This window comes from Lissotriton vulgaris, chromosome 8 (genome assembly GCF_964263255.1).
Source record: "Lissotriton vulgaris chromosome 8, aLisVul1.2, whole genome shotgun sequence".
Taxonomy (NCBI): Eukaryota; Metazoa; Chordata; class Amphibia; order Caudata; family Salamandridae; genus Lissotriton; species Lissotriton vulgaris.
In genome coordinates, this window is record NC_141696.1 from 1,131,172,146 (window position 1) to 1,131,199,545 (window position 27,400).

Genomic DNA, 27,400 nt, shown 5'->3' on the forward strand with positions numbered 1-27,400 from the left:
GGAAGTATTCTGCTAAGCAGCATTTGGGAGATGTCAATTTGGCTTATTGGCCTGCAGTTACCCGGCTCCGATGGGGGATCCTTCTGATAGATTGGTATTATCTCTGCCCCCGACCAAGTTGGTGACATTGGTGCCCCTGACATGATGGAGTTAAATAATAGAGTAAAATAGGGGCTCCAAACATCAATCTCACTCAAGTATTTGGGGCAATCTTACTAATTGCAGATCTTAGTTCTAGTAACAAAATGGATGCAAACTCTTCACTGATACTCCCTCCCCCCGCCCCCCCTTAGCTTATTTTTTAGCCTGAAAAATTGGCGAGGGAACACTGTCTTGTCCCTTTACAGAAAAGAGCAGGGCTTTAAGTGGGGGGCTGAGCCCCCCCAGTTTTTGTGGGGGGCCTCGAAAGGGGGCTCTAGGGGGCTCTATTTTCGGGCCTCAAAGGTCAAAAATAGGGTGAGCAGACGTCCCGGTTTTTGTTTGGTTTTACTAGTGTGGGTAACATGTCTTGATAGTGAAATATTGCCAATTTCGTTTTTCACTATTGAAAGGCTATCACACCCATAGGATAAAATGGAGAATGCTGTGTGACATGTTTACCTGCATATCTTCCCATAACGGCAAGATAGACATATGGAATGTGGTATCCCTGAACTCAGAATTTAATATCACATCCTTTAGTGAAGATGGTTTTTAAATTCTAAGTGTGGAAATAGCACTTTTAGAAAGTGGCTATTTTCCTGTTCAACCTTTCTGTGTGCCTCTGCCTTGTTGTGTATTGACTGTCTGGTTTGTGAGTGACAGGGGCTGGGGGCGGCTCCAGGAGGCTGGCTGAGTCAGCACAAGGCTGAATAGACCCATCTGCATGTAGAGTGGTGGGAGGAGTAGCACCTGGGTCTCAATAGGGCTGTGCCTGCTTGCCACAATCCTGGCTCCACCTCCTGCAGTGCGTCTGATGGCCCTGGCCCACACTCACAAAGGAAGGAGAGGTGCACTGGCAGACTGCACCCAGAACTGGTTTAGATTGGGTACAGGACCCCTCACTCAAGAAGAACAAAGACTTTTGGGGTATAAAAGTAGGACTGGAGCCCCAGTAAAAATAGATTAGGAAACTTTGTGATCAAGAAGGAATCCGTGCTGAGTGTCTGGGAGCTGACCTACAGTTGCTGTGATTGCTGAGGAAGGGACTGTCTGCTGTGTCCCCCTAACTTGAAGAGGAGCTGTGCTGTGTGCTTTGCCCCTCTGAATCCTGCCTGTCTCAAAGGGCCTAAGAAGAGCTGGGAACTCAGGGATACAAAAGTTCTCCAGCATCCACCCTTCCAGCTGCTGTGTGTGTCTCTGCGCTGTGCCTTCGTGAAGCTGCCACCCTGTGAAATCTGTCTCGGTGTTCTCATCGGCACACAGCTGGAGTTTAAGGTCATGAGGTTGTGAGGTCTGCTCTGCCTCAAGCATGATCTGCCCCAGGATCGAGTCCCTTGCGTTCTGTGTGTGCGGATTAACGCACCGCTGAGGAACTTTGGAGCGCCTGCTTTGCTACCGAGCGCTGTGTGCGCATTGACTGAACCGCTGCCCCTTGAGGTGTGTTATGTGCCCGAGGCCGGGTTCGCCGCTCTGAGAAGGAGCCTTGAAAACACCTTGCCAGTATACACCGCCGGCCCTGGATCCTCATTTACGAGCCGCATTCGGATTGGTCACAGCAATGAGGGTTTCACCCAGCAACGCGGAGGTTCGTCAGGCGGAGCTACGTTGCGCCTGGAGAGGCGCAAGGCGTCCCCTAGCAACCGGGGTTCCCTTGCGCTCGTCATAGAGGAAAGGAGCTGAACCTGAGGCGCGTCCCTCCAGCGAAAGCTGCTTCACTAGAGATCAGCGCGGACCGCAGAGCCCCCTTCACATCCTAAGGTAACCGGAGTCTGCACAGGGGGGGAGATTATGATCACACGCGCTACCGGCGGGCCTGCCTTCTCTTTACTGGTCGCCCTGTTGCTACTTACATGTCAATGGCGTAACGAAACTTGAGGGGGCCCCCCTGCAAAGTACCTGGAGGGGGCCCCCTCTGACCACACACAGGAGCTTTGGGAGCCCCACATCGTGGGGGTTGCGGGGGGCCTTTGTTACACCACTGGGGGGAGATCCATATTCAAGACTTCTTCTGGACTTTAGCCCAATAGCTGCCCTCGCTTTCCTGTTTATAATTCAGTTCACATCTGGTTGGCAGCCCTCATAAGTTGCTCATTGTTGCCCTCTCTATTTATTAGGTCACCGTTAGCACCTCTCCTGCCATGCCCCTTTGTAGTGCTGCTTCTTGCCTACTTTGTTCGGTGGGTCTTACAAGTGTGTTTGCAGCAGTGCCCGGTCCTTCAGTCAGATTCCTGGCATGCCCCTGGGTCACTGTTGTACCACTCACTGCTGAAACCAGTACGGCTTGTTTCATAAGGAATCTATTCCTTGTTATATGCCCAGTATTATCTGTACAGCACATGCCCTCAGTCCTACAGCCAGTCAGCTTTCCTCCCCTCGTAACACCAAGACAGGGGATGCTGTTTCTTGAAACAGAGCTGTGCATAGGAGGTGGGCTCCAGTTCGCCATTGCTCTTCTGCTCCCATTCTCTGGTTCTCTAAAGACAGAGGGATTCTCTTTCTCATCTGATTTCTGGGCCTGTTGGCACTTTCCATCCTGTGCACCTGTTTGCACTTTCCATCCTGTGCATTAGTGCACAGATTGAGAGATGGAATGGGTTTTCAGTGGATTCATGAGTCCGAAACTTGACAGCAATTCATTTTAGAATTATTCCCATCACCTTGTTCGTTGCTGCGGCTGACTCCCTAAATGCAGCTGCTATGCCCAGTTGTGGGTACCACGTTCAATTGTCATAGGAACCAAGCTATACCTCTCTTATGAGACCTAAGTACATTCTGCTGACTCCATCTCTAGTTACACATTAGTTGCCCCAACTAATCCATTGTAGTGTAATAGGAAGGTGTTTTACTCTTGTGATATATGGGGAAACGCTACTTTGGGTGATTCTGTGACTCCACGAGTGCAGCTGGGGCATTTTTGAAAAACATCTGTCACATTAGTTTTGAAACAACGTTCCACACGCTAGGAGCAGGAGTCCTCCAAGCCGAAGGGCTCAGTCAATTTCATTATTCACCAGGTTTAAGGGAACATTATCTAAGTGAGCATTTTTAAGAGAACATTATCCAAGTGAGCATTTTTTAAGCGAACATTACCCAAGTGGACTTAATCCAAATCAGTTTTACCAAAGTCTGTCTGTAAATTTCAATAAACGATGTGCCCCGGATTCTGAGAAAGAACTTATAGCCAGCTTCAGTGTGCTAGATGCAGGCAACTTGCCTTCTGGTGATGAATGCATTCTTTATGGTGAAACAGAGATCCAGAAACTGTGTTCAGAGTTTCAGCTGCCAGCAAGAGATACTATCCAAGCTTTTAGATTTTTCAAAGATTTTTGTGGAAAGAAAACCCCTGAAGCATTAAAAAAGTTAGTAGTTTGCGTGGAAACCCTGCCAGCAAGTAATGCGGATTGCGAGAGAGGTTTCAGCGCAATGAACTTAATTGCTAGTCCAACAAGGGCCTATCTTCTTGTAGAGACCATTTCTTAATGCTTATGGGTAAAACTCAATGGTCCTCCATTTGAAACATTTGACGCAAAGCTGTATGTTAAGAGTTGGCTGGCAAAAGGTAGAAGGTCTGCTGAAGAAAATTGTTGTGAGAAACCCCAGCAAAATAGACACAGTGAATATCTTCAACAGTTTTTTGGAAATCCTGCAATAGATTTCTAAGTAATGTAAATAATGTTTACATGTTTTTTAAAAGTGTTTGATATTTTATGGCTTATACTTAATAAATATACTTTTTTGCCTATTTCATTATCCTTTGCTGGATGCGACTTCATTATTTTCTTAAGAACACAATGCTAGTTATCTTGATTTAGACCACGCCCCTACTCGAATAGGCCTCACCCCTTTACTACATTTGCAACGCCCCTTTTAGAGCACCCCCCCCCCCCCCCAGGTTTTTTTCCCCACTTAAAGCCCTGGAAAAGAGACTAGAAGAATGAGCAACCCAGTCTGCGGCATGGACTCTGGCCTCAGGCGAAATCCCTCCTGACATCCTGTGGACACTAGGTTCCAAAAGGCACTGGCTTCATCCTGGGTGAGTACTTCTACATTATCATCAGAGGGTTCAAATTGACAGTTGAAGCCCCTACCCACAAATGTCATTACTTCCACAGGAGCAGTTTCAATATGTGAATTCAGCAGCCCTATAATTGGAGAGTCGCTTTGACTCCCTCCTGGAAGTAAATAAACATTATAAATGTAGGCTGTTGGGAATGGGGAAATCAGTGTGACATACAATATTTGGGGAGGATAATGTTATTTCCTGTACCCAGCAGGGTAACACAGTGCTTACCCACGTTCTTAAGCGTCCTGAAGTTCTACCCTTCCCCTTTGGTTAATGCTTTTTTAATAAAATGTACATGTTTCTTGGAAGAGAGAAAGTGTGTGTGCCTATCTATGAAATTAGCCCATTCAGGGGACTCCAATTTAGAAGCTAGCCCAGCTATGTTCTAAGACAACAGTTTGACTAGGGTGGCACACTGTTTGATCACTAGCTCGAAATGATTTTCTGGTTTGGATGCCCCATCTCGATTATCGAGATAAACTGATCAAGCAAGAGCTGCAGTATGAGCGTGAATGTCTGTGGCTCGTCCTACTTTTATGTTCAGGTTGAATCAATGCAGTAGACAGTTGAGAAAAGTAAATGGTCTTGCTTATTTCACTATGGGGTGAACGAATACCTTCTCCCAATGCCTCCAAGCGCTTGCAGTTCTTCAGTGGTCTACTTAACTCTGTCCCCATGCTCTCATTTGCAGTTGCAGAGGTCTGCGGCCCAGCCATAAGAGCTCCCTGATTACTGCACCCTAGAGCCATGGAGTTCATGTGCGTCTTCCACGCCGCATCTGCGGTACCCCCAGGCCAACCAAACCCAGCTGCTTAGTAAAACCACCCCCTACTCCCTTTCTGTGCTTCTACAGAACAATCCATTGTGGGAGAGTCCTTGTTGGATATGATTTAGTCAACTCCGGCAGGGCATCATATCGATTCGAGATAGGGACTCTAAATGCACCCTGTGTACATCTTGATCACTAGAGCCAATCGGCTTGCTAATGCTGACTGAGTGAGAATCTTGTAGGTATTGCAATCAGGCCCCATCACAGAGCAAGGTTTATAGAGAACCCAAGCAGCATCAATTCAGTGCCGGACTCACCTCCAGGCTTACTAGGATGGACAAAGAACAAGTTTCACACTACCTGTGGTGCCCTGGAATAGATAACAATACAGTTCCTGGGATAATACACCAGACCAGGCACCAGCCATCCCACCCTGCCTGTAAGAAGGATATTATTGTAATTGCATTTATATAGCGCTAACTAGCCCTGATGCCGTGTCGAAGCGCTTTTCTGCGAGTAGCACACTATTCCGGAGCTCAAAAAGGATTAGAGGTGAATTAGTATAGGGAAATAAGAAATTAATTTGAGAGGTGGGCATGTGAGTCTGTTAGATTGAAAAGGATAGTGTAGAGATAGAAGAGGGAAGGGCCTAGAAAGTGTTTATTTAGAGATCATAGCAATGAGAGGAGGTTTGAGATAAGTAAAGTAGAGAGGGAGGGAGAAAAAGTCTCTAGAAGTGGATTAGGGAGAAAGATGAGGTATTGGATGAGTATAGCAGGGATACATGAAGGAAGGGTTTAGAAAGTCTTGTTTGAGAGTTCTATATAGTAAAAGAGGTTTGAGATGATGCAAGAAGAGGCAGAGGAGGGAAGAGTCTTGAAAGGGTCATTTTAGGGTTCATAGTAAGAGAATGGGGTTTAGGATGAGTCAGAGAGTGGCGTAGAGGTTATATTAAGAGAGGCATAGGGTGTGAAAAAGGTTCATTGGAGAGAGCAGTAGAATGAGGTTTGGGATGAGTCAGAGAGTGGAGGATGTTTGTCACCACTGACCAGCGTGCAGAAGCACTGCTTTGAGGTTTCTGGATCTAGTCTGGCACCTTATGGCAGGGAGCAAAGGACAGGTGAAATTTCTATGCCGTAGCAGCCAGATCAGGCATTTGTTGGTAAGCTCTTCATGACCCACTCTCTTATACACATGCAACTTTGGGACACGTGTAAGGATTGCCATATTGCCATATATGGACAGGATGCAGGTTGGAGATCAATCATGAGGAGACTTTGAAATAAGTCATGATCTTTTGGCAGGGATCCTCTTCATACTGCCCTTACAGCTCTTTGAAATCCCTGCATCCTATGCACTAGTATTAGTGCTTAGTGGTCGAGTAGCTCTTGACTGATTGACAAGATTTTTAGGGGAGTCTGAGTACTGGCTATCCAGAATCGCCCCATGTGTGGAGTCAGTTCCCTCTGCAACCGATTTAACACACTGAAAGGAAGGATTAGGTTGTATGAAACCTCTAGCACAACCGCGTCTTTAGTACGCTGCCTTTACCATGCAATTTCGTGGTAAAGACATGATGGGTAAAGGGACATGCAGGCTAAAGATCATACTCCTGCCCCTGCCCTGTAAACTGCCTCTTTTCTCCCTGCCCTGCCCCAAAATATTAAACCCACACCCCAAAAACTAATCCGACCCAGCCCTGCCACACTGAACCCTAAACTATCCCCTACATCCCTAAACTACCCCGACCATGCCCTGTAAACTTTCCCTTCTCCCCCTGCCCTTAATTGAGCCCTTAAAAACAGCTCCTTACTGCCGTAAAGTACCCCAAACCAGCCCCCCAACCGCCTAAGGCCTAAAACTGTCCCCTGCCCTTGTGGAAATGTGCCTTTTAATGAGCACACCAGTGCAGGGGTCACCCTTCTCTGTCCACGGGTGCGTAGACCAACAAAATAGAGATTGGTACTGAAGCTGGAATTGAAAGAACAAGTTTATTAATCAATCATGAGTGGGCCCATGTCCATACAACACCCTCAAGTGTTCCAGGAGGTAGAACAATGAATACACAGTCCATGGTGCTTATATGCAGAGTTTTTTGCAGAGTAAGCATGTAGTTACAAAAAGACGGTACAATCATACACAGGAATAGTTACCGACAAACATGGGGAGATGGGAGATCCCTTAGTCAGCAGAATGGGAGGGGGAACAGAACTACTTACAGCAACCACAAATAGTCGACAGTTACATCTTGGACAAGGTGCAATACAGCAGCTACAGGCCTTTGCTCAGCATATACATTGCTTTGGCACAGTACAGAAGGAGTTAACTAAAGTTAATGACACAAGTGAAATAGAAAGGCAAGCAACAGTGAAGACAGAAGAATTACATAGCTAACAAGATGGCATCAGCTTTATGCTAACAGAAATTTGTTTCGATTTCCACACACGACCGTTTTAGCATATGTTGAAGACATGTTCTTATACTTTTGAAGGAATATGAAAAATATAATTTATATCAATCTGCATCATTTTATTGATTACTTGCAAATCGGGCAATTACATTCTTAGTATTTTGCTTAGTCGGTATACACGAGGTGCTAGTAGAAACACATAGGGAACAAAGGATCGGGCCACATTGGGTACATAGGCAACATGTGAAAAGAATAGCAACAAATATAGATAGAGCTGACAGTAATTTCCAGCCCCATACAGTGAATATGTTCCATAGCCATCCAGTCAAAGTCCATGTCCCTGAATCCTGGTGGATTTCAGTGGCTATTTTCTGCATCATGGAAATTGCATCAAAAACAGAAGGGGCGTGGTCAGGGATGTAAATGCAACAGCTACTCCCAATGATGCGACATGCTGCATCACTGTCAGCCAGGATGACGTCGAGGACTATTCTATTTTGGAATGTCACAATTCTCGCAATTTGTAGTTCTTCTGTGATATTTCCAAGCTCCATTGCTTTCTGATTGGTTACAGCCTCTACAACACGTGTCAAACGTCTGATTTTTCAGCAGTTTAAGGCCGCACCAGCAAAGAAGAATAGTCCCAAGTTAAAGTCAATATACTGCTGCAGTGCACTATCAGTTTGATCCACCTCATAATTATTTATTGACCTCTTGAATCTGCTCTTAGAAATGTCATTATACAGTTTATAGTCTTTATGGTAGGATGCAGGTGCCAAAAACACAGGTGGAAGCAAAAAGGACATGTAGCACCTACCTGACCACCCAATAGGTAGGTGATAATAACCTTTACTTCCGCAAATAAAATAAGTATTATGTGAGGACAAAAAGCTGCTATTGTTCATTCCAGTAATATTCAACACTAAAGTACAGTCACTTTTTCCCACAGGTATACTGCCAATACTGCGCACACAGAGATCCGCTTGAGCTCTAGTGACAGCAATAACAGGAGGCCATTTCCCTTGGTTGTTTGAGTGTTAGGGAAAACATAGCACGCAGAGAAATTTCTTCAACGACACTCCTCGATTTCCCATACAGTTCCATTAGCTTGTGGATCTCCTTCCACATCAGGGTAACAAACACTATTCAATTGAGCATTTAGTCCTCCTATATCAGCATAAGTAATGTTAGCAACTTCAGAAGCCCACAACAATGCAAACCAGGCTCTGCAGGAGCCATTATGTGAAAGCGGCAAGGGAATAAAAGGCGTTCCTCCCTTTTTCTGATGAGCTAGCATCATTCCACATATCCAGCAGTTGGTAACATTTGTAGCATTGTGTGTATGCTGCAACATCTGAATGAAAGTGTTATTGAGGTAGGGCATTCTCTGCTTCTGCTCATGATAAGGAAGAGTGAAGTAATAGTGTTCAATGGGGACAAGTCAGTAGATTTCGGACAAGGGCCACTTCCTCTACAATCCATGCTATTGCAGCAACAATAACAACAGTAAAAGTGAGTCCAGTAACAATTATTGTTCTTTTGCTACAAACTCTTGCAGCAGTTGGTCTCTTCTCCTTAGGCATATTCATTTCGTTGACAAACAACAAAACAGATGGTGCCCTAAAGTCCTGGGCAGACGTTGATTTCTTCAGTGAGGTTGAGACATTCAGTCACTAAAAGGCTACCCCCTTTGTAGTCAGGCTTTAATCACCCAGAACAGTGGCTCAAACAGTCTTTTTCAGCAACAAAGTGTCTTTCTTCCTTGGTCGCAGCTGATATTGGGATGTACCAGGAATCGTGTGGTCCGGGAAGACTTCCTCAGATGCTTCAGGTGACACAGCTTGTCCTTTCTCGGTGACCAGGATGTCGCGGTGATCTGCCAACGCAGCTGGGCTCACTAGGTCTTGCAACCTTCTGGCAGTGTGCGCATGGACCCAGTTCTTCCGGTTCGTCACTCGAACTGCAGTCCTGGTAGCCAGCAGCACTTGCTCAGGGCCTTGCCATTTCGGTGCTAGGGAGCTGCCTCTCTGGAAGGACTTTATAACCACAAAGTCACCAGGGCGCAAGCAGTGGCCCTCACCTTGCGACCTGTCTGGAAGAGTCTCCCGAACCTGTTGCTAAATAGAAGCCAAACTGTCAGTCAACTGAGACAAATAGTCATTCATCAATACATAGGGTACATCATGTATAGGGCGTGGCTTAGGAATCCCCCAAATATTCATTGGCCTTCTAAAAACCACCTCATACGGTGTGAGGCCAGATCGTATATGTGGTATCGATCTAATGGATATCAATGCTAAAGGCAGAGCATCAGTCCATTTCAAATATGTGGAAGCCTGTATCTTAGTCAATTTCAATTTGAGGGTAGAATTGTAACGTTCCACTAGTCCTGCTGATTGTGGGTGAAAAGCAGCATGAAATTTCTGCTTAATTCCCAACCTTTTCATGAGATACTCAACAACTTGCCCAATAAAATGGGGTCCGTTGTTACTCCACAAAATCCGCCAAATCAGGGAAAGAACTCCTTTAGAAGCACCTTTGCTAGAGTAAGAGCTGTATTATCTTTCGTAGCGTATGCCTCCACCAATTTACTAAAGGCACAAACCACTACCAGAACAAACTTCAGATTATTACAGCGTTCAAGCTGAATATAATCCATTTGCATAACCTCAAAAGGTGCAGTAGGTATTGCAAACCCTCCTGTTGGAGTTTGTGTTCCCTTTCCAGGATTATACTGAAAACAGATCAGAGAGGACTGGACTATTTTCTTAGCCGTACCAACTATCTCTGGATGATCCCAAATTTGCATAAGTTGCTTTGCTATCGAGGATGCTCCAACATGTGCCGGCCCATGTGTCATATGAATCATAGGGCGTAAATAGGCTGTGGGTAGCTTCCATTTTGTCATTTCTTTATTCCTCCAACAGCCCTCATCATCCAATGCTCCCTCCTTGGACCATTGGTCTAATTCATCAACAGAGGCAGATTGTTGCATGTTCAGGACTTCTTGCCTGGTATCATGCCAACGCTCAGCCTGTGATTTAACTACATACATAGATGTGGTACTTCGCTGCATTGCGGTCTCCCGAGTTGTGTAATCTGCAAAGGCATTGCCTGCTCCTATTTTATCGGTCACTTTCTTGTGTGCGCTACATTCAACAATTGCCACTTTCTTAGGATAGGTCAAGGCAGTAAGGAGCTAATGTACTAATTCCCCATGCACTATTTCTGTCCCATGTGAAGTGAGAAAGCCTCTTTCTTTCCAGAGCTGGCCGAAGCTATGTACCACGCCAAAGGCGTATTGGCTATCAGTGTAAATGTTAACAAGCAAATCTGTACTAAGCTCACATGCTCTTGTCAATGCTATCAACTCGGCTGCTTGAGCTGCCTTCTGTGGGATACGAGCTGTCTCGACTACTGACTGAAGTGTTGTGATTACATGAGCAGCAGATGTAGTGCCATCAGGCAACTTCAGGCAAGACCCATCAACCCACAATTCCCCATCAACGTTAGAAAGAGGTGTATCTTGTAGGTCAACACGAACCTTTGTTTGTTCTTCAGCAAGGTATATACAGTCATGTAACTCTTGTGACTGAGGCTGAGTAGCTGGAAGTGGCAATAATGTAGCAGGATTCAGAGTCAAACATCTTTTCAAAGTGATATGAGGGGCCAAAAGTTTCAACTCATTGTCATGAATCACGACAGGTGTCATGAATCAGGACAGGTTTATTTGGGCTGGTCCCTCAACACACTTGATTATTCAATCAGTGTGAAGGTCAATACAGTAAAAAACCCACCCCTTTCCCGTGCGCCAGCACTCCAATAATCAGTATGTGTTTGTGAAACATTTATTATGTGCAATTAACAATTTGTGTTTCAGAAGTCACATTAACTTTCTAGAAATGTCTACTTATTTTGTGGCTTTGAGCTCAGGACTTGAAATGCGTGTTTTGGTGCAGGACATGGGATGCGTGTTTCGGTGCTCGCCGCTTTCCTCTAACTGAGGCTTACATGCTCCGTTTTCTTTCTTGCGACTTTGGTTTTGGCACCAAGAGAGACTGGAGACTTGGGCAGGGAGATGGAGCAGAAACAAGACGGTGGGGAACCCAGCACGCTCCGCTCATGTTACTTTTCAGAGCGTGTGCGTGTTAGCGTTTGGGTGCGGTTTACTATTTAAACCGCACCCAAGCTTCTAGAAGGCGCTTTGCCTTCTGCTTTCACACAGGAAGGACTGCGTCTGGGAACCTCCCGCCTGGGCCTCTTGAGTTACGTGATTATTTTAAGGGACATTTTAGGCAATTCCGGTATTCTGTTTTCCGATGCAGCATTCTTCTGAACAGCAAACCCTGCAAGAAAAGACAAGAAGGAGATAAGTACTTTGTTATTTAAGGCGCCCTAAGCAAGAAAGGCAGCAGAAAACAAAATAATTTTGGGAACTTTTAGAAGAAGGACTTAGAAAGGGCTTGATAAAAAAGAACTTAAAACAATATATATATGTAGTAATATATATATATGTGTAGCAGTTAAATCTTTCATGTTTAAATTCTGTTTTCTTTAATGTGTATTCAAGCAAGAGATATTGGGTTTTACAAGTGGTTATGATTGTGCTCTACAATTCTAAGAATTTCTTTTAGAACAGTCAGACAAACCCTAGAAGTACAAGGCGAATACAAAACAAAACCTAAGTAAGTAATAAGATTGTTTAGAGATAACCCTCTAGAGTTCTTTTGTTTAAGGATAGGGTGTAAACTCTTGTTTAGCCTTTTTCCGCTAATGCATATAAGAACAACAACATCTCTACCAGATCTTGCCTGACTGCACACCATCCTTTTACACAAGACAAAGAAATACTGGGACGTAGGACTGACAACTAATGCTCGCAGGTAGGTACAATTTAAAAGGTATAAAAAAGTGTTAGAAAACTAGATGTAAAATCAAAAAGGAGAACTAGAAGTCTTATCCAGTATATACTTGTTGCTTCGCAGGTCGACAACAAGAATCTCATCATGCTGAGTATCCCGCCCTCCTCCCTAATTCCTAATTTTCATCTTGTAGTATTTACAATCACAAGTTTAAAGTTAGTTATTTGGGAAGTTGGTCCCTTGCGTCCCTGTGAAATCCACTACATCTTCAAAAGGAGTTAAAAGGTAAGAGACGACGTAGTTCATTGACAGAAGGCAAAGCCCAATGAAAAATATTTTGCCTGGACGCAATGGATCAAGCTTCACAAATCTCCTAACAAGACATAGCCTCTATGTTAAATGACATTAAGGTAGAAAATGCCGCACTACGTAGAGATATATCAGCTCTTCAGAGAGCAGTGCAGCAAAAATCAGTAATTAAGCCAGAAACTTACCAGAATACATTTTCCACTTCTGCCGCCCCATCTTCTTCTAGTACCCCGACACAGATCCAAGTGGTCACTCTGGTGCCAGTTCCTCTTGCACAACCTGAGAGATTTTATGGTGACTGTAATAAGTTCACCATCTTTATGAATCAATGACACTTGCATTTTTTTGCCAAAGCTACAGCGTTTACTAATGATTCTTCTAAAATAGCTTTCATTTTATCATACTTAGGTGGGGACGCGGCCCTTTGGTCAGTCCCTTTAGTGGAGAAAGACGATCCAATTTTGTATAATTTCAAATATTTTGAACGTGCTATGAAAGAGATTTTTGCAAAGCATGTTTTTGTGCAATCTGCAGAAAATGAACTATTGAATCTCAAGCAAGGTTCTTCAGATTTTCTTCATTATATCTCCGTGTTTAAACGTTTAGTCTTAGAAGCTAATTGGACAATGACAAGAGAGTCTCCCTCTTTTATAGAGGACTTAAAGAGTAATTAAAAGATATGGTTATGCAGATTCTTGAACTTCCTGATGATATAAACTAATTTATAGATCTAGTCAACAAATTAAATCACAGACTGTCAGAAAGAAGGGGAGAAAGACGAAAATGGGATCATAAATTAATATTATTCAAAGAGAAATCTACCACTCTAAGAGAAGCACCTATCAAGTCGGACTCTGTAGAACCTATGCAGATAGGTTCAATTCGAGTGCCTCTTTCTAAAGAAGAAAAGGAGAAGAGGCGGAAAGTAAACCAATGCCTCTATTGTGGCAAAACAGGACATTTTGTTAAGGAGTGTCCTACTCGTCCCAACAAATTGAAACAAAAATCAGCAGAAGTAGCTTTAACACATGTTCAGTCGGAAAACTAGAACACTCGACAAAAGCCGAGGTCAGTTTGTCGAGTGCCTATTCTAGTTTGGCCTCAACTGTGCCGCCTAATGGGTGTCGTCATCTGTGTATTAAGATTAAGCTAAAAAATGTAACTGATTTTAAGTGCTCCTGGGAAGTAAATGCACTGATTGATTCCGGAGCCACAAGCAATTTTATTGATACCCAGTTTCTGAATACTTTAGGTTTCAAAACTATGATCAAAGAAAACCCAGAAATAGTGCGGGCAGTAGATGGAAAGGAGCTCACATCAGGACCCATATTAAAGCAAACTGAACTTCTGGAAATGGATTGCTCCCCTAGTCTTAGAGAACAAATTACTTTTGACATCATAGATGCACCTCAGTTTAGATTGATGTTAGGAATCCCTTGGTTAAAACTACATAACCCTGACATAGATTGGGTTTCCAAGACTATAACTTTCAGATCTTCCCAGTGTCTTAACCATTGTTTTTTGAAAAATCAAACTTAAGACATAGTTCAAGGCTTTGAATTGTCACATGAAAACCCGAGCATTTTATTGCTTAAAGGAGTTCCTTTAGACTATTCTGACTTGACTGATATATTTGACAAAAAAAGGCAAATTTCCCTTCCCCCATAGGGATTTTGATTGTAGGATAGATTTAGTACCCGAAGCTACTTTAACATGCAGTAGAATATATGCTTTTACTGAAACATAAAAGGAACATTTGCGAGAATATTTTGATTAATATTTAGCAATTGGATGTATCCGGCACTCAAAATCTCCAGTTTCTTCTTCTCTTTTTTTTATACCGAAGAAGGGGGGAGAATTATGCACGTGCATTGATTATAGAGCCTTAAATAATGTGACCATAAAGAATAGGTATCCTTTGCCTCTTATTCCGACTTTATTAGATCAAGTAAAACAGGCCATCATTTATACAAAATTGGACTTGCGCCGAGCATACCATCTTGTGAGAGTTCGCAAAGGCGACAAATGGAAGACTGCGTTTCGCACCAAATTTGGCCTTTTTGAATATCAAGTTGTGCCCTTTGGACTCTGTAATGCTCCTGCCGCATTCCAATTTTTTATAAATGAAGTATTACACGAGTTCATAGATGTTTGTTGTGTAGTTTTGTTGTGTAGTTTACATACACAATATTCTAATATATTCAAATTCAAGAGAAGATCATGTAAGACAAGTACGTGCCATTCTTCAAAAATTGCTTTCAAATTCCCTATATGTTAAGTTGGAAAAAAGCATGTTTCATGTCTCTAAAGTAGACTTCCATGGGTACGTGATTAGTCCCTCTGTGATAGAGAAGGATCCGAAAAAGGTAGAAGCAGTACGTTCTTGGACAAGTCCAACTTCTGTGAAACAGGTGCAAAGTTTCCTAGGTTTTGCGAACTTCTATGGTAGATTTATTTAGAACTTTTCAAAAAACTATAACTCCTATAACCAAACTTTTACGAAAAGGAGTTAAGTTTGATTGGTCAGATTGTGCAGAAAAAGCTTTTCAAGATTTAAAGACAAGGTTCACCACTGCACCCATTTTATGTCACCCTGATCCTACTCAGCCTAACATACTAGAAGCAGATGCTTCTCAATTTGCTCTAGGTGAAATTTTATCACGGCGTGATAAAAACTCTGGTCAATTGCACCCTATTGCCTTCTATTTAAGAAAATTGTCTGCAGCCGAACACAATTATGCCATTGCAGACAATGAGTTCTTGGCAATAAAAAGCAGCATTTGAAGAATAGCGCCATTATTTATTAGGGGCCCGGCACTATCTATACAGACCACAGAACTTTACAGGCCTTGAGATCTGCCAAAGCATTATCTGCTAGAGAATTGAGATGGTTTTTATTTTTTAATGACTACAATTTTGTAATTACCTTCCGACTTGGTAAGGAAAATCAGAAAGCTGATGCATTATCACGAATTGGAGAAAATTAATCTGAAAACTATGTAACTGCACAACCAGTGTTACCTGCAACGTGTTTTCAAGCTGGTCTTTCTATATGTGATATTTTCTCAGACATTAAAAAAGAATTAGAGTCAAGAAATATAGAAGAGTTGAAAAAAGAATACCCATTTATACAAGAAAACGATAAGCTCTTATTTGTACATGATCAAGTTATGGTACCTTCATCAGACATTCGAAAATCTGTAATGCACATTCATCATGACACCCCTCTATCAGCCCGTCCAGGAGTTACTAAAACTTATGAGCTCATCAAAAGACACTTTTGGTGGCCTGCCATGTTCAAGGATGTACACATTTTTGTTGAAACTTGTAGCATCTGTGTTCAAAATAAATCTTCACATCAGACTCCAAGTGGACTTTTGAGACCTCTACCCGTACCGCCCCAACCTTGGCATACTATTTCTTTAGATTTTATAGTTGAGCTTCCTCCTACTAAGAAGGGTTTTTCAACCATCCTCACTGTGGTAGATCAATTATCCGAATAGCCCATTTTATACCTCTAAAGAAACTACCTTCTGCCATGGAATTAGCACAAGTTTTAATGACTCGCATCATACGATTACATGGAATACCGTCAGTGGTAATTTCTGCTAGGGGTTCCCAGTTCATTTCCCATGTTTGGCAAAATTTAAGTACATTATTGAATATGGAAATCAGATTATCATCAAGTTATCATCCTCAAACGGATGGTTTGACTGAACGCACTAATCAGACTATTGAACAGTTTTTCGATGTATGTTAACAAATTTGGATGATGAATGGTCAGATCTCTTAAGTGCTCTAGAATTTTCATATAATAATGTAGAACATTCTTCAATTAAAATGTCTCAGTTTTTCTGTAATTACGGATATCAGCCAAAAAATATTCCTGGTCAGTTACCCGGATGTATGACGTTACAACGCAGGCTATTACAACTCCTGCCTTTACAACGCATTTTTTACATCGCATACCTTTACAACGCATATCGCTTAGAGGTGCTGGATAGTGAAAAGTTTAATTTTCTATTCCAACTCCAGTCCCCGTGGACACTAGGGAAGGTGTTGGATAGAAAATTAAACTTATTCCCTATCCTAGAGCGCCCCCCAGCGCAATGCGTTGTAATGGTTTGCGTTGTAATGACCGAGTTGTAATGGTAGTGCGTTGTAAAAGTTTCGTTGTAAAGGTTGTTCACCATGTTATCCACTACAAATACAGTACCATCTATTTACGATTACATCTCTAAGTTACAATCCATTTATGAAGAGGCTCAATATAATTTGGCTAAAACAAAAGAAAACCAAAAAGTCGCAGCAGACAAAAATAGAAGAGAACATGGTGGCTTGCACAACAGCAGCATAGGAAATACTTACAAGATCTGACAAGGTCGCGTCTGACGGCTACCCAGCATAAGATTTACGAGGTTGGGGATAAAGCCGGGAAGCTTCTGGCATGGCTCGACAAAATGGGAACAAAGTACCAAATGGATAGCAAGGATTAAGACTGTAGAGGGAAAATTACAACAGACCCGCAGGTCATAGTGCAGGCCTTAGCACATCATTTTCAACAGGTATATACCGCGACCTCTTTGATGTTGGTAGAGGAAGCACTAACAAACATTCAGAATATTGACATGCCCGGGCTCCCTCCTGAAGCGGCTCTAGCACTTAAGGCGGATCTTACGGTGGAGGAAATACAGGGGGCGATAGGCGTAATAGAGTCCGGCAAAGTGGCAGGTCCTAATGGCATCCCCATCGAGCTCTATAAGAAAACGGCAGGAGCTGTTGCCCCCCATCTGCTGCGTATGTACAATGACTGTTTTCAGAAGGGAGAGTTGCCATTGGATCAAAGAACGGCCACTATAGTGGCAATACCCAAACTGGGCAAACCTGCAGATGAATGCACCTCACATCGCCCAATCTCGCTGATCAATGTGGAGGCTAAAATCCTCGCAAAACTGTTGGCGATTAGACTAATGCCGTACCTAACAACTCTGATACACCCAGACCAATCTGGCTTCATGCCGGGCAGAAGTACAGCACTAAATCTGCGACGTCTACAGGGTGTGATGGCACGCGTGCCGTATCTTCAGGAGCTGGCGGTCATACTCTCCCTGGACACGAGAATGGCGTTCAACTTGGTGGAGTGGCCATTCCTGTTTGCGGTGCTTCGCCATTTGGGCTTTGGTCCTAAATTCTGTACATGGGTCCGTCTGCTTTACACCAAACCTATGGCTCATGTAACGGTAAATGGGCACATATCTGACGACTTCCCATTGACACAAGGCACACGGCAGGGTTGTCCCCTGTCACCGCTGCTTTTCGCGCTGGTCATCGAGCCCTTGCCGGCGTGGATCCATTGGGAACCAATGATAAAGGGAATCAGATGGACGGAAGAGTGGGAAGACCGCATTTTGTTATACGCAGTCGACGTCCTATTGTATCTGACCCTTCCCAGGCGTTCCATACTGGTCCTCCTGAATGTCTGTGAGCTCTTTGGGCGGGCATCGGGATACACCATCAATTGGTCCAAATCTATACTATACGTGCTGCATGGCCCACCGCCGCGGCTCCCCCAGGACTGCCCGCTCATGATCACAGACGGCATGTTCAAATATTTGGGGATCAATGTTACGGCCGACTTTGCTGACAAAACCTGCAGCCCCCACTGGAGCGCCTTAGACGGGACACATCACACTGGGGGGCACTGCTGCTTACGCTATTAGGGAAGGCTGCGCTCTTTAAAATGATGATGCTTCCTCGTTTCTTGTATGTGCTGGAAAACTCGTAATTCCCAGTGGCCCAAGCTACTTTAAGGCAATTGAGGCCCTGGTCTCCAATTTGCTATCGGGACACAAACCGGCGCGCATAGCACAGACTAAGCTAGTGCGTAGTTGGTACGAAGGGGGGGGGGGGGGGGGGGGGGTTGGCGCTCCAGAATATATAGTTGTACTACTGGGCAGCACAATTGAAAATAATCAATCAGTGGATACATGCCCCACAGGAGGACCCGGCGTTTAGAGTGGACATGGTGGCTTTGGGTGTGGGTGGGATACTGTCCCCCCTTTATGACAAAATGTGCACCAAATCCCTCATTGGACCCACACAGCAGACAGTCACCATATGGCATGAGGCGCAGAAGAAACTGGGTTGGCAGGGGACTAGAACCCAACTCACCCCTCTCTGGGATAAGCCACAGCTGGGTCAGCTCAGGAATAGCAAAGGTTTTGCCCAATGGGATGCAATTGGAATCTCCACGGTGGGGAATGTTTGGTGCAAGGGGAAGGTTGTGACATTTGAGCACCTTCAGCAGCAGTATGAGTTGGTGCCCACTTAACTCTTTCGTGGTATATATGCGATGGTAGATTAGCGCTAAATTCAAGGCTGCAGACCTCTTCCGAAGAGCCTCACACACTGGGGATCCTTCCGACAGGTTGGCATGGAGCCCAATTGGGATATTATGTCTTCGCGCAGGGAGCGCTGCATCCGAGGCAGCATAGCCATTCACCAGGAGAGAGACATTAGATATCGCCCCAGAAAGGTAACACTCCACGATGCCCAGGTTCCTCCTTGGACAATAACCGAAGTCGTCACCTGTCACTATCAATTACACTTTGGACTGATGCATCGTGGGGAGCAGGAGCCATCATCGTGCCGCGGACTGGGTCTTGGTGTCTCGCCGGGGTGCAGGGGCCATGGGATACCAGTGCCGTGCCGCCTCCACCTAGACGTCTCCCACCGACCTCAAAAACTACAGACCCATCTCCCTGCTCCCATTCCCAGTGAAAGTCATTAAGAAAGCCGTCAATAGCCAACTCGCCACCTTCATCAAAGAACACAACATCCTCGAATCCTCCCAATCCGGCTTCAGATAAAAACCACAGTACAGAAACTGCCCTCCTTGCAGCAACAGACATCCGCTCCCTCCTGGACAGAGGAGAGACAGTAGCCTTCATCCTCCTCGACCTTTCAGCCGCGTTTGACACTGTCTCTCACCTCACCCTAGTACTCAGACTCCACAAAGCAGGGATCCGGGACAATGCTCTCGACTGGATCCGCTCATTCCTCACCTGCAGAACGCAGCGGGTCAGACTCCCTCTTTTTCTCTCAGACCCTACACCGACTGCCTGTGGAGTCCCTCAGGGAGCCTCCCTCAGCCCCACGCTCTTCAACGTCTACATGGCTCTGCTTGCCCCTATCGTCAGAACCCACAGACTCAACATTGTCTCCTATGCAGACGACACTCAACTCATCCTCCCCCTAGCCCAACACCCTTGGAGGCCCTCCCATCTACCCCCACAAACCACGCACGCAACCTTGGAATCATCCTGGACTCCGAGCTCAAAATGGACCACCAGATCAACTCTGTCTCAACCTCCTGCTTCCACACTCTCCGCCTCATCCTCCTGCTTCCACACTCTCCGCCTATGTAAGACCATCAAATGGATCCCCCTCAAGCACAGAAAGACCGTCACTCATGCCCTCGTCACCAGCGGACTTGACTACGGCAACGCACTCTACGCCAGAATAAACAAACAAAAACCTCACCCGCAAGCTGCAAAACATCCAGAACGATGCTGCAAGACTGGTCCTCAACCTACTAAGACACAGCAATACCTCCCAGCACCTGCACACACTGCACTGGCTCCTCATCGAGGCTAGAATCACCTTCAAGATTCTCATCAACGCATACTAAGCCCTCCACAATGCCGGACCAGCGTACCCGAACAGCCACCTTGCTTTCCACGCATCACCAAAGGACCCTATGATCAGCCCAGCTCTCTCACATCGTGGTCCCCCATGCCAGAAAGACCAGATGGGGAGGCCGCTCCTTCTACTTCCTCGTGGCCAGAGCCTGGAACACTCTACCACTCCACCTCAGACAGACAACATCACTCCCCATCTTCACAAGGAACCTTAAAACTTGGCTCTTCGATAGACCTCCCTGATGGAATGGAACCTGTGCCCTCCTCCTCAGTGCTTTGAGACCCTTGCGGGTGAGTAGTCGCGCTCTATAAATACCTGATTGATTTGATTGATTGCGTAGCTGTGAATTCCATATGCTAGAAGAATTGAACAAACTCACTAAAAATTATGTTTAAAAAAAAAAGAGTTATCCAAGCACTGAGGAGCGGCGGTGACAACAGAAAGTTACACGTAACAGCTTAAGACCCAAAGTGTAAGTTAACTGCACTTTACCGGTACGCCTCAGCCTTGAAGCCAAGTGACATATCGGTAAAGACAACTAATTAGGAGGAAGCAAAGGAGGACAGTGGAGTGAACCAATGGTAAGTGGCGGGGGGGAGTCGGATTATTGATTACAGCAGGTCTTGCAGACAGAGCATGCGCACTGTAGCTTGACCTAAAAAAAAGGGATTAAAAAAAGGATTTACTTGCCTCCTGCAGCTCGTCTCATCACCCGTCTTCTGCTCCTCTCGTGGCTCCACTGCAGGCACAGGTTCCCAGCCTCAGCTGCGGCCAATCCCAAAACTGCTCTCATGTATGACAGCAGCTTTAGGATTGGCCTGAGAGCCGAGGATTTGCACTCATAGGAAGACTGGGAGCCGTTGCTTTGTGGTCTCCAAACCAGCAACACAGCTGAGTTGGGGAGCGCTTCAGTGCGTATGACGGTTTGGCCAGCCTAAGATGGTGAGCCAAACTGTCATGTCATGCACACTTATAGCAGTGCATACCACTCCCTTCGGTGCCTACCATCCGCCTAATCCCACCTCCAAGACATGGCCTGGAAACAAAATAAACAATTAAAACTGTAGTTTATTATCATTACTTTTTTAAACACTGCTGACGGGGGAGTGGAGGCGACTCTCCTCTGCCATAGCGGAGGAGCCACCACGGGCAGCGCTTATAGTGCCTCTCCAAGCTGGGCCGGACTGGGAAACACAACCGGCCCTGGCAAAGTGCTCAGCCCGCCCTCCCCCCTCCCCACTGGGGGAGGTGGGTTGGAGGTGCAGCCGAGCTCTTTGCCGGGCCGGTTTTCGGCCGATTTTGGTACAGGGACGATTTTGCAGCTATGCTGCAAAAACGACCCTGTAACAATAACGGCCCCAGGGGCCCAAAACCGGCCCCCACCCGTGCGGCGCACCGGGGGATTGCCCGGTGCCCGCTATGGCCAGTCCGGGCCTGTCTCCAAGTCTCTAAGGCCGAGCCACTCTCAGTGATTGCGTTGCTGGGAAACGTAGTCCCGTCCCACCACTCGTGGCAGCCTGGAAACTAATGAGGGCAGGGAGAAGCACTGCTTCAAAAATCACCAAGCTGCAGGCTGCACTTATACCGCAGCTCCAAGTGTCTTTGGCCCTGTCCCCCTCAGTGATGGTGTTGCTGGGGGGACGTAGTCCCACCCCAGCACTCGTGGCAGCCTGGAAACTAATTTGGGCAGGAACTGCTTCTTCACAAACACCTGCGCTGCAGGCAGAGCTTATAGTGCATGTACAGGTGTCTTTGGCCCCGCCCCTCTAAGTGAAGGTGTCGATGGGGGACATAGTCCCACCCCAGCACTCCGGCAGCCTGCAAACCAATGTTTTTTTAAACTTTATTTTTTATTTTAGTTCTTAAAAAACAAAACATACATTTGTATCGTTACATGTGGAGTCGTTAATGCATGGCGTATGCTCAACTGCTGGCGGCAAGTTACAGTAGTGGACAGAAGGTCTTGTAGCCGACTCTTCAATGAGAAACACAGAGTGGCTTCAACATCACAGATAAGCAAGCACATAGACAGTTCTCGTACAATCGTAACCTTCGGGCTTAGGCTGGGCATCTCGGTTATTAGTGACTTGATTTTGCCCTGTCGTGTGTTAGGGCTAGACTTTCCCCCTACGTGTCCAAGTCCAGGTTGTAGTATTTTATCCATGGCCTCCATATTTTCCGCAATTTACGGGGGCAGCCCCTCGCCTTGTAAATCACTTTCTCAGCAGCCATATATAAGTCCATATTAGACTTCCATTCCTTGAGTGTGAAAAGTTGTTGGACCCCCCAATATTTAGCTATGTCCCTCTTGGCTTCTACTACTCCTAGATTGGCCAGCAGGAGCCTGTGTTGCGGCAGGTCGATGTCTGTAGGGACCCCCAATAATAGGAATTTTGCGTTCAGCTCTAGTTGGGTTTCCAGTATATTGCTCAATTAGATGTGCCTGCACTCCCAAAGTGTGTGTATGTATGTGCCGTGTTCCACGTGGCATCTGAGACAGGTTGGATCCTCCACATCTTATGTAAACCTGCCTGTCAAAATATACCCTATGGAAGATCTCTATTGTATGAGACGCAGTCTCAGTCTAATCGCTACTTTGCACGGGTGCATAAGGGCCTCCTCCCAATCTATATCTTCCAAGGGGCCGGTGGTAAGTTCCCACTTGACACGCAGCGGGCCAAGGTTGTCCGGGATATTGTTGATTTGTGTCTTATATGTCAGAGATATCGCCTGGGCCGGGATCTCTTCCTGAAGGAGCCTACCTTCTAACAGGGCATATTCTGGCAGTGTTACGCCGTCCAACCCTTCAGCATGCCAGGCGTGTTTAAGTCTAAGGTATGTATAAGCTTAGGAGCTATGAAGTTGGTATTTAGAGTAAAGGAAAGAAAATGAGGCTATGGAGCCCCCCTCCAAAAGATCTCCTATCTTAGAGATACCTATGAGGTCCCATTTCCCAAAACCCCTCAATTTCCTGATCTCAGTCAACCTAGGGCCTTCCCACAGGGGGGGGTCTCCCACGTGGTTTCCCCCCCCCCCCCACTTCATCTGTTTTTCCGCACTCTTCCAGGCCGCTAGTACTCGTTGGGTAGCTGGGAGGAGACGCGCACCCCGGGCACCCCTGTATATGTAGTGTAGGTGGGGGCGCGTACAGAATTGCAGCTTTTCCAATCTGTATTTGGGATGATCACCGGGCGCGTGGTTCTACTTATTAATAACTATAAGGAGGTCCACTCCATTATAGGCTCTAATACCTTTAAAGGCCAACCCTCCATTATATGGATTGCGTTGGAGGGTTTGCAGTGCGATACGTGGGTGGGCTCCGTCCCATAACAGGAGACATAGTTCACTGTCAATGGAAGCTAAAATGGTGTCTGGTATTTTGTGATATGTGTTTTGCAGAACATAAAGGAGTTGTGGGAGTGTTACCATCTTATACATGGCGGCCCTCCCCATGATGGTCAGAGGGAGTTTACTCCACCTCCTCATATCCGCCTGAAAATTCAGTAAAACTCACCTAATGTTACGCTCTATTCGGACCTCGAGGTCAGTGGTGATGTAATGCTCCAGATAGACAAATCCCTCCGCAGATGTCCGCGAACATCTCGGAAAGGCATGAGGGTCCGTTCCTCCACATTACGGATAGAGGGTGGATTTCTTCCAATAAACCTTATAGCCCGCGTTGGCGCCGTAGTCTTAAAATATTTGCAATATTCGGGGGAGTGTCTCGACTGGTTGTGTGATATATAGCAGAATATCGTCCGCTTACAATAAAATGCGTTCCTCTTCTAAAAGACGTGATGCGTCAAAGAAGCCACCCAGCCCCGGTTGAGTTCTAACCACACAGGCCAGTGGTTCTAGTATGAGGGCAAATAATAGAGGGGACAAGGGGCATCCTTGCCTAGTGCCGCGTTGTATCGGCCAGCTGGCAGAGAAAGTGCCATTTACCCGAATCTTCGCCTCCGGAGTATTATATAACAGTGCCAATCATTCTCGAAAGACCGGGCCGAAGCCTATTTTTTTCAAAGTACACCACATGAAGGGCCAATGAATCGTGTCAAACACTTTTTCTGCGTCAAGTGAGAGAAGAAAATGGGGGCTATCTCGACCCTGTACCGTGTCCATCCAATTGGTTAGACGGCGCAGATTGAAACATGTGGCACGCTTTGGCATGAATCTAGACTGGTCTCTATGCACCAGTGAGAGAATCACAGTCAGAAGCGTTTCGCAAGGATTGTGGCCAGGATCTTTGTTTCAATAGTCAGAAGGGATATGGGGTGATAGGATCCACATTCCTCTGGGGGTTTTCCATCCTTATGGATGACCACCACCGTGGCTAGACGAAGGTCTTGTGGCAGAATCCCCTGTTCCTTTGATTCCTGGAACATCTTGAGAAGATCCGGCGCCAACAGTGCACTATTCCGTTTCGAACATTCACCCGGAAGGCCATTAGGACCCGGAGTCTTGCCCGCCTACTGTTGGCCAATGGCTTTGGTCACTTCCGCCAGTGTCAACTCTCCCTCTAAACTGTCTGTCACTCAAATATTGACGTATATGTGATTCTTCCACCTGGGTGTGGGCTGCGTATAGTGTTGTATAGTACCTCGCAAAGGCTCCCACTATGGCCTCAGGGGTAATGTGGGTGACATCATTTTCCTTAATAGACAGTACCCATTGTGACTATTTCTTTCAGTCCCAACCATGCTAATAGCTTCCCCGCTCTATCCCCTGTATCATAAAAGTCGTGTTGTGTTGGCAATTGTTGTGTTCGCACCTCATTGGTTGCAAGGGCTAGGTAGTCTTGCTTGGTTATTTCGATTTTGCGTAAAGCGTGTTCAGATAATGCGGCAGGGTCAGTGCCCTCTAGGTCTAGGAGTTTATGTTCTAACTCTTCAATCTCCTGGGTTTCTTGTTTCTTCTTATGAGCTATTATATTCTGTGCTCTATCACGTAGAACCGTTTTGTACGCCTCCCATAAAGTGACCACAGACATGACTGAGCCCTCATTTGCACTAAAATAGAGCTCGGTGTCTACCCGGAGATCCTCAGTGATTGTTCTCCAAGGCGATACGCCGATGCCGAACTGGTTCGGGGAGTAGTGTAAGGCTCTGCAAACCTCCTCCCGGGCGTGCCGGCCTTCCGAGTGGGGCACCACCGCACCGCGTCAGCGAGGCCCCCGATGGATCGCTTCCCAGCTGCGGCCCCGTAGGCGTATCAGGCAGGAGGGGCGTGTTATCCCGGGTGAGTTGGAAAGTTTGCAGCGAGCCCCCTGTGACCATCAGACGTAGCACAGGAGCGCGTGCGTTTTAATGATGACAAAACTGGTGCTCACGCCTCTCACCTCCCCACCGGCAGACGCAAAGACTCCAGAGCAGCAAAAGGATCCACCCACGCCAGCTTTGATCATCAATGGCACCGTCGTGCATCAAGGCCATGTGCGGCCACCGCTCCTTCGTACCTCTCAGCCCCAAGACCCGGAGGAGCGCCACCGATCCGGACCCTGACAGTGATCAGGAGTGGGGAGACGCTGTTGTGTGGGAGACCACGCACCGGAAAGTCTCTACTGCGGGCCAAGGAGTCTCAGCGCAGAGTTCAGAGGGGATCAACAGCGCCAGCAGAGAAGCGGGGCAGAACCTCAGCAGGATATCAATCAGGGTCAGCGGGGCTCACAAGCAGCGTCACCACCAACCTGATGTACCCCACCTCACCCTCTCATCTCACCTTAGCTCCAGTGTATGGCCAGCCATCAGATCAGAGCCAGGGGGTGGGCCAGAGCTCAGGCCAGGCGGCTGGTGCCACTGAGACACCACCGTGCCCGTCCGCTGGCAGGGCCCACCTCACGTTCCCACAAGAAGCAGTCCACCTAGGAGGGGGCCAGCACCGCACTCCCATCGTGTCCTGGCTCCAGGCCACACCCACGGGGACCGGTGATGTATTGTGATGGGCACCGCGTCTCTAGGTCCCTCACTCCGTAGCACCAAACGAGACGCCGGGCATCTCCCTCAGTGTCGCAGGTCAGGGAGCAGCCGGCGCCCTGGAGAGCTACACCGCTAGTCTCCGATGTTCAGTTGCAGCCCCGGGACCCCACAGGTGCAGTGCGTCTTGCCGCTGTCGCCACAGGGAAGACACTCCATGCTCGGCATCACACACAATCCCCGCCGCTTTCTCAGTGCTCTTCTCCCAATGATCCTCCGTGTAGGAGGGCCTCTCTCCGGCCCGAGTTGCAGCTAGCGCGTCGCCATCTTGATAGCGACCGTGCACTGCGCCCGTCTCCCGAGAGTGTCTGGATTGCGGGCTCAGGACGTCGCTCCGACTCTCACCAGGCACATCCTTGCTTTCCAGGAGGTTTCCGCCGATACTGGTACGTGTTTGTGGCGAAGAGGGACAGGGTTAAAGCAGGATTTTGATCGGGGGTAGCGGAGCTCTCGATCAGCAAGGTACTCCGCCATGTTGCTGGCCACACCCTCCTGCAAACCAATGTTGACAGGGAACCACTTCATCAAAAACACCCTCAAGAAATGCACTTTCTCTTTCTTTGCTGCTCAGCAGCCAGATAAGAACTTTACTTGAGTATTGATCTAAAAGGCTTTAGGGATAAGGGTGTGGTTTATTAGGAATGCCCTCTCTCTGCTATCTGGTGTGATGTGTCAACGTTCACTGTTGACAACTTTTTAGGGCAGGCTTACCAAACAGTACAGCCTTCTGGTTAAAAAAGATATACCATGGGGCAGATTTACAAGCCTCTTTTACGCCGCCGTTGCGTCACTTCTGTGATGCTGTGGCGGCGCAAAGCCATCGCCATGCTGCGGGGTATTTACAACGTGACACATCTGGGAGATGCGTCACATTGTAATGCCCTGTGCCACATGAAGGCATTCCGGCGGATCGGGGGCGTTCCGAGGCAGGAACGCCTCCCAAAAGTGGCTGAGTGAAATCTACAAGATTTCACTCAGCCACTTTTAAGGCCATGCTGCGTCAAAACCATGCGCCAAGGACTGACGCAGCATTTTAAGGATAGGGCACCCCCGAGCCTTGTTGGAGGTGAGTCACGCTTGCGACGCAACTCCAGCAATGCGCCGCCTTTACAGCAGCAGGCGCGTCACGCATCTGTCCATTTTTGCGCCATGGTGCGCCGCATCGTAAATGCG

At 46.6% G+C, this 27,400-nt stretch overlaps 1 pseudogene; it reads right to left on the reverse strand.

The window, feature by feature from the left end:
• Positions 1-7,502: 7,502 nt before the first annotated feature.
• LOC147698380 (uncharacterized) lies at positions 7,503-8,972 on the reverse strand (annotated as a pseudogene).
• Between the last annotated feature and the right edge of the window lie 18,428 nt (positions 8,973-27,400).